The 20,000-nt window shown below is 32.5% G+C and overlaps 1 protein-coding gene across 1 annotated transcript in view; it reads right to left on the bottom strand.

The window, feature by feature from the left end:
• Positions 1-13,155, bottom strand: part of LOC137639910 (gamma-glutamyl hydrolase-like) — a 601,254-nt gene extending 588,099 nt beyond the window's left edge. The window contains exon 1 of the mRNA XM_068372192.1: positions 13,075-13,155. The gene's annotated coding sequence lies outside the window, so the exon portion shown is untranslated. The remainder of the gene's footprint in view (positions 1-13,074) is intronic.
• Positions 13,156-20,000: the final 6,845 nt, after the last annotated feature.

Below are 20,000 nucleotides of genomic sequence, written 5' to 3'. Positions count from 1 at the left end.
ATACATATAATGTATACAGTATACACACACACACACACACACACATATATATATATATATATATATATATATATATATATATATATAAACTTCTATAGATTAAATGAAATACAATTATTTTTCCAAGTTGGAACCAGATTTTTATTGTCTTTGGTCAGAATGCTGGCTAGCGTTGTCTTAACCGAGGCAAAATGATTAGCCCCATGAAATTGCAAAGAGAGAGAGAGAGAGAGAGAGAGAGAGAGAGAGAGAGAGAGAGAGAGAGAGAGAGAGAGAGAGAGAGAGAATGCCATTATCCTCGATCTTCATTAAAATTTCTTATCAAATGTAACAATAGCATTTAGATTGCTCGTCCATAGTTGGAGGTTACCCGCAGTTAAATTTGCTGTGGATCACTTTGCATAGCAATTAGCTGGCTATATTTGTATGCGTCTCTAAGTGAAGGAAGTTACACCTGAAGTTATTTAGTGTCAGATGTACTCTATAGCGAATATTCGATAATAATATTTCCATCGGAACTTGTCAAACAAATGAACTAGTAAATAGGAAATCTCCAATTGACTTAGTAGTAAAGAGAATAGAGAAATAAGACATTCGGCTACGTTATGTAAAGGCAGAGATAGCGTAGTGGGATAACTTTGACTGTTTGAAGAGTTAAAGGTGAAGTATATAACAGTTTGAATATGTAAGGTCTTTATAGTAAACCGCTTGTTGGTTGACAGCGCACATTTTTTTTTTTTTCAAATGTTAGGTTTATTCTCTACTACTCTATTGTGCAGCACTTTTCGATAAGAGCAGCAGTGGTGCATGAAGGGAACATACATACATACATACATACATACATACTGAAGATTTTAAAAGAAAACTTTTTTATTTTCTTTAGCAAAGAAGATTTAAAAGAAACCCTTCATTTTCTTTTACATTAGCAATGATTTTAAAGGAAAAAATTAATTTTATTCCCTTTACTAAAAAGATTTTAAAAGAAAAACTTAATTTTTATCTACTTTAGCAAAGATTTTCAAAGAAAAACTTCCTTTTATTTACCTTCGCAAAGATTTTAAAAGAAATAAATTTTATTTACTTTAGCAAAAATAATTTTTAAATAAAAACTTCATTTTATTTACTTTAGGAAAGAAGATTTAAAAAAAAAAACCTTAATTTTATTTACTTTAGCAAAGATTTTATAGGAAAATCTTCATTTTAATTACTTTAACCAAAGATTTTAAAAGAAAAACTCCATTTTACTAAGTTTAGCAAAGATGATTTTGAAATAAAAACTATTTTATTTACTTTAGAAAACAAAACAAAAAAAATTTAAAAGATAAATTTCTTACTATTTACTTCACCAAAGAAGATATTAAAAGAAAAATTTAATTTCATCTACTATAGTAGAATGGAATAAAATCGAGTCAATCTTAATTCCTTTAGAAATGAATGAACTGCTGCCAGATATATTCATCTATTTCTGTTCATGAAGTGACGCCCAGATCACATTACATGATATTGCTTCTAGCGAGAGCGCGTTGCATGAGGTTTCTAAAATATTGCAGAAAGGCGATGGAGTACTTTCTAAAGGGGCTCACTGTGAATGAAATGAGTTGGTCACAGAAATCAAAGGATATTTATAGATCCATATGAAAATAAATTGATATTATAAACAGAAACGTATCAGTATATTTATCAGAGAATCAGTTGCGTTGTGGTTTTATGAAACAGTTTTGTTTTGATAACTGAGGGGTAAGTGTATATATGTATATTTGTTTATTAGATGGATCATTTATGTGTTGTGGATTCATATGCTTTATTGATGGAACAAATCATAGTGTCAGAAAATCTTTGTTTCTCATATGCACCTATGAGCAATGTGAAAATTAAATACTTCCATTACTTTCAAGAGATTCCAAGTAGGGCAATTGTTCAAATATACGGTGATAATAGTCAAGTCTTACTTAGTTAAGAAATATAGTAATGAAGTAGTTGAAAACTCTTCCACAATAATAAAATCACTGTCAGATCTATACTCAAACTGCATCTATAACGTTTAAACGCTTACAGAAGACTAAAATTACTGTCAACAGTTGGCTTGGAATAAACATACAGCTGAAACCTGTTAAACATTTTACTTTTTTTTCTGCATTACATCTAGGCTCTAATATAAGTCATTAATAGACAGTTTATTAAAGGTATCGATTATATACGAGTATGATATGGATGATATGGAATCTGGGTATTTCTGTGAATCGGTAAGATAATTTTACTTTCTAGAGGCTTCCGGGAGAAAATTCTTACTTTCAAAACGCAAGACTTAAAAACAAATGATCAATCCTCAGATCTGTCAAGAAAAATTTTAAATCTGACTAACAAACGTTTAACAAAACTTGCAAATTTTATAAAATATTTGGGGTTTAAAGTATATTTACTTTTTAAGATCTTTAAGACAAAATAATTCTTTGAGGATATGGTCAGGGAACAAGTTTCTAATATACGAAAAAAATTATTTTTGTATTAAAATAAAAAATTAAGCTTTGTCTTCCTAGCAAATTGACGTTTACAGGAAAAACAGGAAAATTTCAAAAACTTAGCTTTTTTAGGATTCTAAAAAATTCCTAAGAGCAAATTAATTTTTTTAACTTTAAGAATTAAAAAAACTTTTGAGCTTTAAGAATATAAAAAAAACCAGCATGAGAAGCAAAATTTTGCTTTCCGAGCAAATCTTTTAATACGTGAAGAAATGAGAAACTGATTATCTTGGAAAAAAAGGTCAAACCACGTTTTTTCTAAATAAATACATTCGTCACATGTACGTAAAATAGCAATTTTCTACGAATAAGAAACTGATTAAGTTTTGGAAAAAGACCATACCACGTTTTTTTTTTAAATAAATAAATGTCACATGTTTGAAAAATAGCAATTTTCAATCTTTGAGGCATTTTTTTTTTTTTTTTTAAATAAGACTTGAATCCGGAGCAAAATTCGCCTTTCCAAATTATGCAAAAATTGTCACAAAAATTGTTCACACTATTTTTTTTGGGGGGTGGGGTCGTGAAATCGATATCTTTACCTTCCAGAAATTTCAGACATATCTATTAACTTTATTTAACTTAGTGCCAATTAGCAGAATTCTAGCAAACTCGAAATCTCTTAACAGACATTATGTTTCTTAAGTAGACTTTAATCTAAAGAACACAGCATAATGATAATGTTGCCAAATCTCGCTTAGGCTTACAGCGTCTGACTCAGGTGAAGTCAAGAGGTAGGCTACTGTATTCTATTTCAACAACAATATATAAAGAAGAGATAAGAGGAAAAGAAGACATGTTTAAGTTGACATTTCAAATTTTGAAGATGCATATGCAGGCAATGCTTATTTGGAAATTTTGTTTCATCTTTTAGCAGAGGCTTTTAGATCGTTTATAAGATTTTATGAAACAATTCCAAGGTGACGAGTGTTAATCAATCAAGAAGAAGAACAAGAAGAAGAAGAATATAATGATATGATGTTAATGATGATGTCAAAAAATAATACCACGAAAATTTAGACACATCTTATTGGAGAATATTCGGGTGACAGTCACATTTAATAAAAAATAATAAGCAGAAGTAATGACATGTAGTTGAGCTATGAAAAAGGAAATACATAAATAAGAGATAAGTCATTATTTCTCAAATGTAAATACATTAGGTATTACATCTAGTGAAGTCAACTTATTTTTATTTTTTTTTATTTATTTATTTTTTTTTTTTTTTTTTTGCATATATACTTCCAGAAAATTTGCTGTAGCTCAAGGTGGCACATATACATAATAATCTGGTTAGTTTATACCCTTGTATGACTTCCTATTTTAATATGTTTACAAAGTATTTATGAAGCAACGTGACCTGGCGACTTTTCATGTTCTCTCCTTGTAATTGCAAATATTTATTATGCCGAGCAAAACTTTCGTAATTCACTTAATACTTTAGCAGTAAATAAACTTTACACTGACGTCATGCTACGCATTCATATGCGAGGCACACAAACTCTAGATATAAATAGCCAGTTAGGAAAACTGACTGAGCATTTCTCTTCAATTATCCCAAAATGTTACACATTTTTCAAAGTCTCTCGTTAGCTTTTCGAAATGTAAAGATCGTATTGAATTGACATAAATGTAGTTTCATGGAATTCTTTTTAAGAGAAGTTTCCTTTTCCATTGATATCTTGCCTTTATAATCAGTGCTTGAAATAAAGTTTACCCGATTTTCTTAACGAAAGAAAGGTTTAAAGGCAACTCGTGAACGGCAGCGGCAAGGGACAGTGACACTGCCCTAGCAAGCAGGACAATGCCCTGGAGACTGACCATATACAATTATGATCAGCGCCCAATGTCCCTCTCCATCCAAGCTGGGACCAGGGAGAGACAGGCAATGGCTGCTGATGACTAAGCAGGTAGAGCTATAGGTTCCCCCAAACACCCCTCCCCCATCCGTAGGTCAAAGGATGGTGAGGTTGCAGACACTAAAGGAACTAGCGAGTTAGAGCGGGACTAACATCAGTCTGGCGATCACCAATAGGCCATAAGAATCCTTAAAGATTTGAATTATGTAACATTCTCTTAATGTCGAGATTTTAGTAACATGAGAATGTCAATATGTCTTCAATTTTGTGTACTGTACAATAGCTATGCTGAAACCCTACTTGGATAAAATAAAATGCTGCAAGCCAATAAGCCTCAAGAAAGAATAGCCTTTGAAGAAAAGGAAGACCAAAGAAAATCCCGTTTTATATATATATATATATATATATATATATATATATATATATGTGTGTGTGTGTGTGTGTGTATGTATATATATATATATATATATATATATATATATATATATATATATATTTATATAAAAGGAGAATTATCTATACATAAGTAGAGCTCACATACCTATATAAACATATACACATGGCCATAGTATCTCAGACAAGCTCTTACATTACATACACCACACCCTCTAATATCTTGACACTTTCCTCTTTCCAATAGTGATATTCCAACAATGCACCTATTTATATATATATATATATATATATATATATATATATATATATATATATATATATTTATATATATATACATATATACATATATACATATATATATATATATATATATATATATATATATATATATATATATATAAGACATTTTGTAGAGCCCTGTATAGGCTACATTCCTAGAAAAAACTACCAAACTCTTACAAATAGAGATAATTAAACCCTAAATGTCACAGAAAAGTTAAGGACCTGTTTTCCACCAATTTTATACCAGTCTACGAAAGTAATATTCCATCTAAGTACGATGTCGAGGTCTAGCATAATGACGGTAACTCATCACACATACTATAAACAAAGGGGAAGCGGTTAGAACTGATTATCATAGCTACATTATTAGACTTACGCTAATGACATAATGAGACTTAATTAATCAATGATAACCTATCTAAGACCGTAGGAAGAAATTAACCAGACTTTTTAGACCTATATCTGAAAGAAGCAAAAAATTGCAAGGTCTCTTTGATATCCCCCGACGTTGTACTGCCTGGTGGTAGGAGAAACGCCTCCTGCTGCCCTCTAGCGGTGCGGGGGGTGGGTAGCCTCGCCTCCCGTAAATAAGAATCTTTAGCCGACAGATGGCAAGCGGGGCTTATGGCTCTATATTGACACCCCGAGATAAACCACCAATGGTTATGCAGTCGAAACAAGGAGGAGAGTCTTCATAAATATAAATATAGTGCTGATATCACTGACTGGCTTAATCAATGGTGTCAGGTATTCACGATATATGAAACTGAAAAAAAAAGTGTTTGTGGACTCTTCAGCATAAGATACCAGAGGCAAATCGCGAAGGTACTGAATTATTTATTGTTAAACGAATAAAATACAAAGGTCAATACTGTTCAGCATAGATAAATGAAAGTGACACATCCCTTCACAATAAAATGAAATACGGTGGTATACCCGATATCAATTCTCATTCTTGTTGTAATATTACTAACAGCAGGACGGGTTCTTTACAAGTTTTTATGCCATAAGAAAAAAAAAAAGAGAGAGAGAGAGAGAGAGAGAGAGAGAGAGAGAGAGAGAGAGAGAGAGAGAGAGAGAGAGAGAGAGAGAAGGTAGTAGTTTAGTCCTTCATTTCCCGAGGTACCGGTTCTGTTCGATTCAGTTTTCTATTATCAATGGATTGGATTAAATATCGTAGCCAACACTATAAAAATGTAAAAATAAAGTTCGATTGATGTTTTTATTCTCTGGATTTATCTTCTCTTTCTAGATACTGCAGAAGATTGGGATGCAATAAAAGAAGGAATGTGTACATGAGGAAACAATAAGTGTTCAAGGAGCAGGTTATGTTTTGTTAGACGAGCGAGGTCAAACTTCACATAAACATGTAGATAAGGTAAATTCTTCTTCTTTCGACCTTATTAGTCCCACTGTCTATCAGGGTCGGCCGCGAGTAAACTTTCTCTATCTATTTCTATTCATTGCATCATATCTCTGTCTCACCCCACCTGTATCCCTCCATACCACATCAATCCATCTGATCAGATAACGCCCCCTACTCCTCGCCTTCACTTGCATGTTCTTAGTTCTCTTAATTTGTTTTAACTCCTCCCATTTTATTACAGGGATATTGTATCTCAGGCGAACTTCCCAAGCCTTATCTTTTACATTATATTACATTACATTCTTACCACCTTCATTCGTTCAGATTGCCCGGCATATACTGTACATCTTGACTTAGTACCGTAGCCCCAAAATTCCCACCTTTTTCTGACTACTCTTTTCCTTCACAGCTGTTTGAACCTCTTGATTCCACTACCATGTTTGTTTACCTGATGCTCTTTACCAATTAGTCTTCCCCCACACCTATGCTGCTACTGACACCACAATCTCTCATAACATCCCGTATCTCTTCCGATGATTCTGACATTCCATTTACATATCTCTTATCTCTGGCTCTTTCCACTTTATTTCCGAACTCTGTTGCCTTTTCCCCTTTCAGTTTCCCTGGCTAGGGCTTTATTTTCCTAATCGCTTTCAGCCTAAAATCTGCCATCCCTAATTTATGCTGGGCTACTGTATAATCATTTTGAATAACCTTACAATCCATAATAATTTTCTTGTCTTCCTTCCTAACCAAAACTTTCAAATCGAGTCTTATTTTGTCCACTTTCACATGCTACCAGATGAATTCTCTCTTTCTCAAACTGTGTATTCAATCTTTCACCTTTCTGGTTACTTCTTTCAAAACTCTTCCAATGTGTATCCCTTCAAATACTAGTAAATTATTAAATTAAGCCTGTGAATTGTGCATAGTTGAAGGCCATATTATTCTAATACCAACTTTTTATACAATGGTGAAGTTTATGAAATTTTATATCTAAGAATTTTTCTTTATATTTTTACGTACATATGTCCCCTAAAAAAATCAAGGTTTTATTAAATAGGAATAAACATATCTTAGCAAATGTTATACCATCTATTTAGTTGTGAAAGTATCTATGAATAGGCCAATCAAATAATGGAATTCTCTATCAGCAAAGATGACATTCTTTTTTATATGTAAAATTCTTTTTACAGACTTGGCCACAGTTAACTTTTTTCTGTGATTAAAACAAATCTGGACAATTTTCGTCTCAGTAACTAGATATAAAAGGCTGTTACATAAACGTTATCGGCATTTTATCCAGTGGTCAATTTCTCAGCAAAATATCGAGGAAAAGTAATGAAAAAACTGCAATGATAAAAAATCTTCCGAGAGAGAGAGAGAGAGAGAGAGAGAGAGAGAGAGAGAGAGAGAGAGAGAGAGAGAGAATGGAAGTAGTGCTGGTGGTAGTAGCAGTAGTAGTATTAATAATGGAACTAATGTCAATGTAAATTTAATAGTGTTTCTTTATTATAATAACAGAGGAATGTTGCAAACCAGTCATGCTTTCTTTGGTAATAGCTCATTAAATACAGTAGGTATCTTTACCCGCAATACAATCGAGTAATTTACAAAGAAGAAACAACATTTCCTGTTGCAATATTCTTAACAAGAAATAGTCCTGCTATACATAGCTTAATCCAACGAACCCCAAAGAGATTTCAGATTATATCAATTGAATGTTCGAATGGTGAATGGCTGTCTATTCCAGGATTCTAGGACTTTTGATCCCCTAATCTATTTCGTCAAATATGTCAAACACAGTTAAACTCTGAAGATCACAAGGACGGATACAAAATCTATCATAATGTCATTTTCTTAAGAACATCTATTTTAAATTGATAGGGACCTGGATATTCGATTCACATTCAAGAGATTTACTCAAGATAAGATCTTTAAGGGAGGTTTTATTAAAGTTTTTAAGCAAGCGTTTCATTTTAGAAATATTCTGGGTGAACATTCCAGAGTTGACTTATGATAAATATGATTTCAAGTTTAAATCACGTATAGAAGAGACACTAATAGGACGGCAATTTAGGGTACTTTTCCTTGCCCAGGTCTGATGATCACCGAAGGGTTCTTAAAAATATTATCTAAAGAGTCAAGAAAAGCAGAATTGCTTCGGCCAGAGAAACACTCAATAAAGGTTTTTAAAAGAACTATAATGATTCAGTTAAAGCTAAATGTTTCCTACAAACCATTAAAACTATTCTACGACAACTCTTTGAACCCACTTCTGGGAAATCATTACTAATAAGATAACTGTAGAAAATTTATTTAATGCCAAGATTTTGCCCCGAAAGAAAATACAGTTTTACAAATAGATGTCAAAAATAAATTATGTTGCCAAGAGAGATTAATAACTGATGGGAATAGGTAATAAGGAAACCCATAGACGTCGGCACATAACACCATTAAAGACCTGTCATAATGGATAAAAAAAAATTGATGAATGAGTCTTACGTAGCTATAGCAATACCAAAACACCTTTAGAGACTTAATACATTCGACTTCTTTTTTTTTCTTTTTCTTTTTTTTTTGCTCATTGATTGATGATGGTATAATGAACGAATATCATTCGTGATTACATATTAGGAAGAGATAGATAAGCTGACTTTAATTTGATTCCGCTTTTTTTTTTTTCAAAGTGATGAATGTAAGAAATCGACTGCACAAATGTAATTATTTTTCTTTTCAAAGGATTTTTTAATTTCCTTATCACGACTTAAGTCGATTGATGAAATAGTTCTCAGGTATATGACACTACTTATTAAGTTATCAGAGTCGAACGTCCAAAATATCAATGAGAATCACTAAACATCGCGCATCCAACAAATCGTGTCAATACAAAAATAGTTACAGATGGATTAAAGTCATCGGAGCCAAGATGTACCTATACAAATATACGGTCTCAATATTATATAAACAGCTTCCACTAGACATCCGAAAGACTAAAGATATCAAGTGTTCCAAGAAGAAGCTGAAGACTTTCTTGTTTTCTAAAGGGCTTTTGTAATGTGGCTTTGTCAATTAAAGAGAAATACGCTGTGTGATACTCTAAATGCCTAAGAAAAACAGATCCTGTAAGTCTTGTAGGGCACAGGGTTTCCATGTGTGATAGGACCAAAAAAAAAAAAAAAAAAAAAAAAAAAAAAAAAAAAAAAAAAACACAATAAAGTAAGGGAAATTTTGAAAAATTCTTATGACCCTAAGCAAACCCTGAGAAATAATAAAGGACACCACAACATTAGAGAATAAAAAGCCTTGTTGTTAAATATAAATAAATGACTATTGATAACCAAGTTGAAAACGGATATTTTTGGCTGATTGTTATTTGAAATATATCTATTTGGCAAATTGATAAAGAACTTCAATGTCATGGTAAAGATTGTAATAACTCACAACCCTGTTTGGTTCAAATTGATCTAGTGATTCTAGAAGTGGGAAATGCGAGAAGTATACGCCTCACTTACATACATGCATCACACAAACTCAAAAATAAAGTCTTCCCTTAAAACAATGCTACAAGCGAAAAATAAACTTCAGTGGCCTTTCAACAAATAAACTATAAGAATTTCTCAGAGTTTTTTCGAGAAAGAAAATTCCTTTATGATGATAGACACTACAATAGACTTGCTATGAAGAAATACCCATATTTTGAGATTATGGACACAGGCTTCTTGGAAGCTGGCGTTGTACGAAGAAGAATGATAATATAAAAAAAAAGTGAGGCATTAAACCCTCAGGCACTTGTGATACTATGACAGAATAAAGAGTTTTCGCAAGGTCTTTAATTACACCCGGTATGATTAAGATTTAAATGGAAGCGAAAGACTTATAACGAAACAAGCATTAAGGCACAATCAGACTTTGGTCTAGTCACTTTCACGGTAAAATAAAAAAAAATAATTAAAAGTAATTTGTATTTTTCCTAACTATACGAACCCGAATCCTTTAAATAGCAATCGAAAGCCTTTTTGCAAGGTACAATCAGAGATCTCTGGGTACCTGGTTCAGTCCTCTGAAATTGTCTACTATGGTAAATGGGACATCTGCGACTAGTATCATAGAAGGGATACTTCTCTATACAAAAGACCAAAATTTGTATAGCTATGAAAAATAAAAATTACTTTAGAAAAATAATTATTTATTCTGAATAGCAGCAAATCAGAAAACCAAACTTAGAAAAAAACGGTCATTAAGTGTAAAGTACCTCTAAGGAAACTAATGTCCACGTAAATAAAAGTTATGGAGGATAAAATTTACCAGAGTATTATGAAAGCAGTTTTAAGAAAAGTATTCTATACAACCTAAGTTATCAGTTATTTAGAAAACAGTTTCATATTATCAGTCATTTAGAAAACAGCTTCATAGCGAGAAAATATATCTAAAGCATTGCTTAGAAGTAATAAAATCACAAATAAACGTAGTTGCCCATTATCAAAACAAATGTTTACACGGTGTTAGAAAAACAACAAAAGAAAATATCCCCTACAACTGTCTTAACAGTTCCATCCACGAGGCGCCACCGAAAAAAACTATAGCATTAAAACTTTGCTCATTATACAGATTCTGCCATAATCTGTGATGAGGGTGATAACAACTGCATGGCAACAGTGCCCAGAATTTTCTAACCCTTTTTAGAACATTCAAATTGTTCTATTATCTCTTCCTTTTTTGCTTGAAGGAAAAACTTAGCGTAGTAATTTAACAGTTACTCTATAACAAAGTTCATCCCTTGTATTTGTTTCTCTTATCTCAAAACACTGATTCGGTCTCAGATTTCCTTTGAAACTTCTAAATCCATTTAATATATATTTTCGAAGTCTTACATTTCTGCCTGCAAGTAAGCCTTACACCAGTAATACCACACTACTAAAAAAAGGGCAAACTCACTGCCATTCTATCTATATATTTATCTATCCCTCTTTCAAGACCCTTTTGATTGAATGATTGATGGACAACATCGCCCTGAGAACCTGTAATCTCTTCCTAGAGAGAAATTCCGACCCCCATTGTCTAAAAGTGGTCGTGCTCAGCTCATGCATGAGGGATTCTTTGCGTGGACTAAATATGGCATTGAGTTGCGGCCACAGGTATTCATTGCAAAGTGCTGAGATATCATTGGGGAATATATTATGCGGTAAATATGAAATCTCATGAGGCTATCTGCTTTCAGAGTGAGCGAGTCATGTGAATGCCCATAAAAGACAAAGTGTGTGTATATATATATGTATATATATATAAATATATATATATATATATATACATATATATATGTGTGTGTGTGTGTGTGTGCACATATATCTATGCACATATATCTATACACATATATAGATATGTATATCCATAATATATACAAGAATATATAAATCTATATGGATAACACATATACAGTCTATATGTATATATAAATGGATGTATACCAAATTGTATATATATATATATATATATATATATATATATATATATATTACACTGTACTTGGGCATGTTACTCTAAGATTATAATGAATAAACAATATCTTTGCGGCGTCCAAAATTCTTCTGTTATCTTGAAAACTATCTGCAGGGCAGTCTGTCCGAAGAGATATTATCTTCAAATTTTGGACGCAGCAAAGACATTACCTATTATATATATATATATATATATATATATATATATATATATATACATATATATATACATATATATATACATATATATATACATATATATATACATATATATATACATGTATATACATATATATATACATGTATATATACATATATATGTATATATATACAGTATATACATATATATATATATATATATATATATATATATATATATATATATATATATATATATATATATATAAGCCTTTCTCTATCTATCTATCTATATTGCTTCATTCTATATATCTATATATGCATCTCTATTTATCTATCTAATTACGGTTAACAGATGTATATTAATCGGTTTATTTCGGAGAACAATTACGTGAAAGAGATTCTCCTTCACCCAGTTTACTTAATAGTATTGCACCGCTCCGGGAAGTAGCATTTCAATTCAAGATTAGTTTGCTTTAATCAGAAACAATTGAAAATCATTATAATAGTCAAATATCACTTCTAGATATATCATTATAAATCATTATAATAGGAAAATTCTACCTCTAAATATATTGTTTAGAAAGTGTAGGAACAATGACTTAAAGGGTAAAAACATTCTCACTACTCAAATTGGAATTTTGTTTGCATAAATAAAGAAAGAGCTATTTGGCTCAACATAAAACGAAATATATCAAGAGAAAAAAAAGAAAATATATTCTAAGAAATATATCACGAGAAAAAAAAGAAGAAAATATATTCAAAGAACTGTGTAAATTTCTCATTCCGAAAATTAAAGTTGATTACTAAAAGATTAAAACATCCTTATCACTTGATATTAACAAAATAAAATTGGAAAAATATGGTCGATGTCCAGTAAACCTATGTGAAACGTACACCAAGATGGAATTGCTTCAGTAACAAAACTAAGTTAACAAATACAATACAAGCTAAGCGGGTTTAGTCAAGATATACGAATAAATTACTGAAAAAAAAAACTTGAAGAATCTTACCACCATTATGTTGCCAGTCCACTTGCCAGGTTAGTAGTCTCTAAATATCCCTGCCAAATAAATCCAAATGTTAAAAGAGTTATGAAAAACACTTCCACTTCACCTAGTAACTATAACTTTATGGAGGATAGGTTTCCCTAAGTAAACCATCATAGTTTTCGCCCAAGTCACAGATTCACAGTTCTGTCAATTACCAAACAAGCTTGTAATGGCGAACTGCGTCACAAGAGTAAGGTTAACCTCGGAAGTGTACTGAAGAATAAACAGTATAAATGCATGGAAAATTTATAGAAACTCATATCAGGCATATATATATATCCAGTATTTATGTCTACTAATATATATATATATATATATATATATATATATATATATATATGTGTGTGTGTGTGTGTGTATAAATATATAAATATATATATATACATATATATATATATATATATATATATATATATATATATATATAAAAGTAGTTATATAACATACATAAATAAACACATGCATGTGTGTGTATTATACAAACTCCTAAACTCACATTATGTATTACCTACAATGCCTTTCTAACTTTTAAATTTCCTCACGTAGTTAAGGGAAACCATTACATCAGATAGTCGGATATTGGAGTGACATAGTCCAGTGGGGAAAGGAAATAAGGAAACAGACAGAATAGTGTGTCTGAGTATACCCTCAAGCAAGAGAACTCAAACCCAAGACAGTGGAAACCTGGTAACAGAGGCTATGGCACTACCCAAGTCAGGAGAACAATGGTTTCATTTTGGAGTGTCCTAGAAGAGCTGTTTACCATCCCTGAAGTGTCTCTTTTACAATTACCAAGTGGAAAGTAGCAACAATACTTACAGTGCAGTAGTTAAGCTCTTGAGTGAAAAAGAATTGTTAGGTAATCTAACATAAGATTCCCCTCTCTCTCTCTCTCTCTCTCTCTCTCTCTCTCTCTCTCTCTCTCTGTGGGCTACTCAACCTCCCACTCTCTTATCGGATGGCATATGGAGGCAGATCACTTCCCACGACCATAAACACCGATAAGAATGATTATGCATCGCTTATTGTGAATACCGATAAAGCAGATAAGACGTAAGAAGGAGAGACAAGCTTAATACCCCAACACAAAAGACTGACAGTTTCCTAGTTACTCTTCGTTGGAGGTAAGTCACAGGGGCAAGGGATTTAGGGGAAGGGGAGACAGAAGGGGGATGATAAATGTGTCGGTTATCATGAAACGTTGGGAGGGGGAAGGCGGGGGAAATGCGGTAGGTGTCAGGATCTTGGGGAAGGGAGCTTCAGGTAAGTGATATACATCGCTGGTTCTTAGATGCGGGAGAGATTAATCTCCACTGATAAGCCCTAAGCAATTTGCTTTACCGGGTTTGCCTGGGGAAGCAGGTAGCCGTGAAAGGGGCTTCATTACTCAGTGGATTTGATTTGAATGTTACGACTGAGTGTTTTTCGGTAGCTCACGGTACTGGGAACAAATTTACTCCCGTGGATAATCCGTCTTTCAGGTATCCAGGTTGGTTTAGATCTGGAAGTATGTGGGTGAATTTAGAAACAACATGTAGAAGTATTATGTACCGGGATACAGAGATTAAGAGACGGATACATATAGTGAGAACTCAACTATGTGTTTCTACTGTAAAATGTAACTGCCATAAGCTTGGATATTCACAAGATATTCTCGCCAAATATAGAACGAAATTAGACTAAAGTAAATAGAGGCAACAAAAAATTAAAGTACTACATGCGTGTCGAAATACAGAAATTAACAGACGGAAACATATAGTGAGAACTCAATTATGTATTTATAAAGTGTAGCTGTCATAAGTTTGGATATTTTCGTCAAATGTAGAACAAAATTAGACTTCACTGAATAGAGCCCCCTGCGCCCCCCCCCCCCAAAAAAAAAAAAGATAATAAAGTACTACGTGTCTTATTACAGAGATTAACAGACTGAAGCATAAAGTGAGAACTCACTGATATTCTACAATCGTAAACAAGTTGTTTTCAGAAGAGTTGATACTTGCGCATGCGTGTTACAGGAACTTAAAAAATTTTAGATCTTGACTAATGCAAGTATGATAGCCTTGAATATTCTCAAGATATTATCATTAAATGCAGAACAAAATTATAGTACTATATACGTGTCGAAATACAGAAATGTAAGGACGGATACATATACTGAGAACTCAATTAAGTATTTCTAAAATGTAACTCATAAGTTTTGACAATTTAAGGATATTTCCGTCAAATGCAGAAAAAAAATTAGACTAAACTGAATAGAGCCGAAAAAATAAAGTATTATAAACGTGTCGAAATACAGAAATTGAGACGGAAACATTATAGTGATAACTACCTTATTTACTTTCTACAATGTAATAGCCATAAGTTTATATATTCTCATAATATTCTCGTCAACTGTTGAACACAATTAGACTTCATAGAATAGAGCGAAAAAAATATAATAAATGCATTAAGGTCACTTAAGGGTCAACCACATTCCACGATCAAGCTGAAGCTAGTACCATGGTAGAATTGGTAGGTGAATTTAGTTCGTCAGGCAGCTTTGGCAATTCGCCATGGATACGAGATTCTTTTCTAACATAAAAAAAAAAGAAAAAAAAATCTGCAAGGTGGATTCCTGTCCAATAAATTGCCCAAGTTCTTTTATTGGATTCAATGGAAGTTGGCTTGTAACGCTGAAGCAAATTTCTCGCTCAATTTTAGATCAAATTGAGCTAATGAGATGATGAATAATGCAAAAGGAGGAATTCGTTCTTTAGATGTGAAAAGAAAATTTATATTTTTGTAGATCTCCAACAGATTTTGTAGATTTGAGAGAAAAGCCTTCAGAAGAATATTGAGAGTTAAATTGCAGGACAGGATTAGAAATGAAACTATAAGAGAGATTACTCAAGTGCCATATGTGGATAAGATCATGGTGAGGGTAGATGGAGATGGTTTGGGCATGCTCTTCGCACTCCCCAAGAGATACTAGTTCACCAAACTTTCAACTGGGCTCCACAAGGCACTAGATGAGTTCGAAGACCCAGGCCTACACGGCTGAGGACTATGAAGCAATGAAGAAGGCGATGATGAATTGAGAAGTATTTAATTAAAAGCTCAAGATAGAGACAACTGGCAAAATCTAACTGAGGCCCTTTACGTCAGTAGGCATAAGAGATGATGATAATGATGACATCTCCATCAGTTTTTCCACTTAAAAATAACCAAAAAATCTCATCCGTTATCAATGAGAAAGGTTACTGTGATGTCGAATATTGAAATAGTGACGAGCGTTGAATTTTGATTTAAGAGTCATTGTGAAAATCTTAGTTTGTTAGAGATTGTTTACTAGTTTTACTGTATGTGAGCGTGCAGCTTTCCTTCTGCAAAACCTACAAAAATTAAGTGGTTGCACTCGCTTACAATAAACTATTAAAGGCAACATTGCTATATATCAAGAATCAATAGATCTGTTCTCTATTGCTAATTGTTTTACTCAAAGACATATTTTCATTTCCAGCAGTATTGGAATGTGAAAATATGTGTTAACAAACCCATGCTAGTCTTGAATGCATATCTATAAGTCGTTTGAGCTTCTGTTTAACAATTCTAACAAAACACGAGATTTTTGTACGAGTTACATTATGTCAAAAAGAAGCCTAAAAGAAACCATGATTCGAATTAGATTAAGCAACATTTTCATGTTCCGTGCGTGGATGGGTAACCATCAATGAATAAAAGAGGCAGTAACACGTCCCCTACAATGTTGGCCTTTCGGGTATTTAAATTAAGCTACCGAGAGATTGGGCAGAAATGCATATCAAGTGGCTATCATGACCATTAATGAAATGGGACAAGGAAGTTCAAATATTCAAGTGAGCGCCGGTGAGTTAGCACGCCATGATGAGTAGGCACTACTTACTCTGCAGCATTGCTGACCTAAGCATAACTCTTTCTAATTGGGTTCGTGTGACATCTCATTATGAAAACAACTCTCTATTTGCATTGCTTAATTGACTATTAAATACAGACACGCCTCTGCACCTTACATTGTTCTTTTTTACAAAGACCATATTTTATATGGAAGAAATAGTTGCATAGCCAATTATTTAAACGGGGTTAGACTACCCCGTTGAGAATCTCCATGCATTGTAGGAGTCAACCCCATAAAAGGGAAATTATATTCAGATATTTCATTTGAAAGGAAACATTGTCTCTTGTTACAATATTCTGAATTTTGTAGAGACAGTTAAGAGAATTTTGAATGTCTCAAAGACTTTTGAGTTCATCCGTGGAGACTCCATTTGCTCTTGGGTAGAACGAATTGGTTTTTATGATCTTGTCTAACTTATTCTTGAATTCGTTTACCGCGTTATTGTTAATTTTAATTAACTACATCCGCTGTAACTTTGTTTCACATATTTGTTATTTTGTATGTACAGAAATTACAACAATGACTGTTGTTGTATCTTTCCAATTCCAGAGAGAGAGAGAGAGAGAGAGAGAGAGAGAGAGAGAGAGAGAGAGAGAGAGAATCTGGCTCTCATTATCTGACAATTAGGGAATGGAAAACCCATACAGAATTTCACTAATCAGATGTGTAATTTCTTTAATTACCAGACCTATTTCTCAACAGCGGATTTGCTCTTTACATGTAACCATAAGCTTTTAGATATTGACCCAGAAGTTACTTACCTTGATTATTAGCAGTGAATATCACAAAATACAGCACATACAGAGGGTATATAGTAACGACATCATAGGATAGTCCTTTTATTCAAAGCACTAAGATTTTATAAACGACACCAAAACTGTTCGTATGAATAATACATCGCCACTTAAATCATAATACTCTTTTAATCAATACTTTCTCAAGTGAAAACTTGGGGTACATGGGGGGGGGGTATTCTATATAAACGACATCATTACATAATGCGGATAGTAACAAAGCATATTTAAACAAAATTCTATTTTTAACTAAACACAAATATACAATATATACGTCAGACTTCCACGATCATAATTAGTTAAACGTCGATTTTTAAATTAACGTATTATATATCCTATACATGTCAGACTTCCATAATCCACAAGTACATTTTGACAAAATTCTCTGTTTAACTAAACACACATAAATAGTTAACAATAAATACGTCAGACTGCCACAAGTATTAATTTCCTTATTTCCTTTCCTCACTGGGTTTTTTTTCCCCTGTTGAAGTACTTGGGGTTATACCATCTTGCTTTTCCAACTGGGGTTGTAGCTTAGCAAGTAATAATAATAATAATAATAATAATAATAATAATAATGATGATAATGATAACACATCATCCTAAAGGCAAATCAGTCAATAACAACCACATTATCCAGAGCATCATTTCCCCGTTTCACCCGATAAGTCTTCGCGCCCGGAGCCTCAAGACCCACACCGCTGCGTCTGCTGCCACCAATTATATGTCTGATAATCAATATAACTGTCAATTAGCGGATTGTTCTGCCAGGTAATCAATCGTCAATCATTGGAGAAGCAGCTTCAGATAATTATATATTGAGAGCTATGGCCATTTAATAAGCGTGCGTGTAAATGGCTTCATTAATTTTCCATTTTCGCTTGATGATTATGCTAAAGAAATTTATTATCATTATTATCAAATGCTAAGCTACAACCCTGGTTGGAATAGCAGGATGCTATAAGCCCAGGGGCCCCAACAGGGAATATAGCCTAGAGAGGAAAGGAAACAAGGAAAAATAGAATATTTTAAGAATAGTAACATTAAAATAAATACTTCCTATGTAAACAATAAAAACTTTAACAAAACAAGAGGAAGAGAAACTAGATAGAACAGTGAGCCCGATTGTACCCTCAAGCAAGAGAACTCTAAACCAAGACAGAGGAAGACCATGGTACATACGTAAGATATAGGAATTTCTTAATTTTATGCTAAGGAAATTATATGATTTTCGTTGTATGAAAAAGTATTGCAACAAAAACATGAATTTCTAAATAGAGGTTTGATTTAATTTTCAGTCATTAATGGCCATTAAATAAGATTGAACCCATTAGCATATATGGGTCGTACTAATTCAGATTAATTATGGATAATTATCCTACCAATTGTTAACTCTTATTAGGTCATTACCTCAATGGAAATTGTTCGTTATTGAATATAGCATCATAACTGAAAACAAATTATGCCAATTTTATATAAAAAAATACCCGTTTATTAAAGGCATTGTTTACATATAAAACCGCGGGTGATACTTTACAAAATCAACATTATCATTTTATAATCCAGCTCCATAGATAATTGTAAAAAAATATTCAAAATACATACATACATACATGTTTCAAATCTTGGGTAGTACCATAGCCTCTGTACCATGGTCTTCCACTGTCTTGGGTTAGAGTTCTCTTGCTTGAGGGTACACTCGGGCACACAATTTCTAACTTATTTCTTTTCCTCTTGTTTTGTTAAAGTTTTTTATATTTTATATAGGAGATGGTTATTTTAGTGTTACTGTTATTAAATCATTCTTCCTTGTTTCCTGTCAAAACTGGCCCATTTCCTTGTTGGAGCCCCTGGGGTTATAGCATTCTGCTTTTCCAACTAGGGTTGTAACTTAGCAATTAATAATAATAATAATAATAATAATAATAATAATAATGCATACATACATACATACATACATACATGCATACATATATACATACATATATACATAAATACATACATACATACATATATACATACATACATAGATGTGTTTAGTCCTTTTATTTTTGCAAATGATTTCCTAATTTCGCAAAGCATCGTCGAAAGAAGAAATATATTATACACAACGATGATGAAAGAATCCTTCTAATTATTCAGAAATAAAGACAGCTGTTCTTTCTCATGTATCTTGGTAA

This window comes from Palaemon carinicauda, chromosome 4 (assembly GCF_036898095.1).
Source record: "Palaemon carinicauda isolate YSFRI2023 chromosome 4, ASM3689809v2, whole genome shotgun sequence".
NCBI classification, from domain to species: domain Eukaryota; kingdom Metazoa; phylum Arthropoda; class Malacostraca; order Decapoda; family Palaemonidae; genus Palaemon; species Palaemon carinicauda.
Note: the sequence above shows the minus strand (reverse complement) of the source record. Positions and strands in the feature narration are given on the sequence as shown.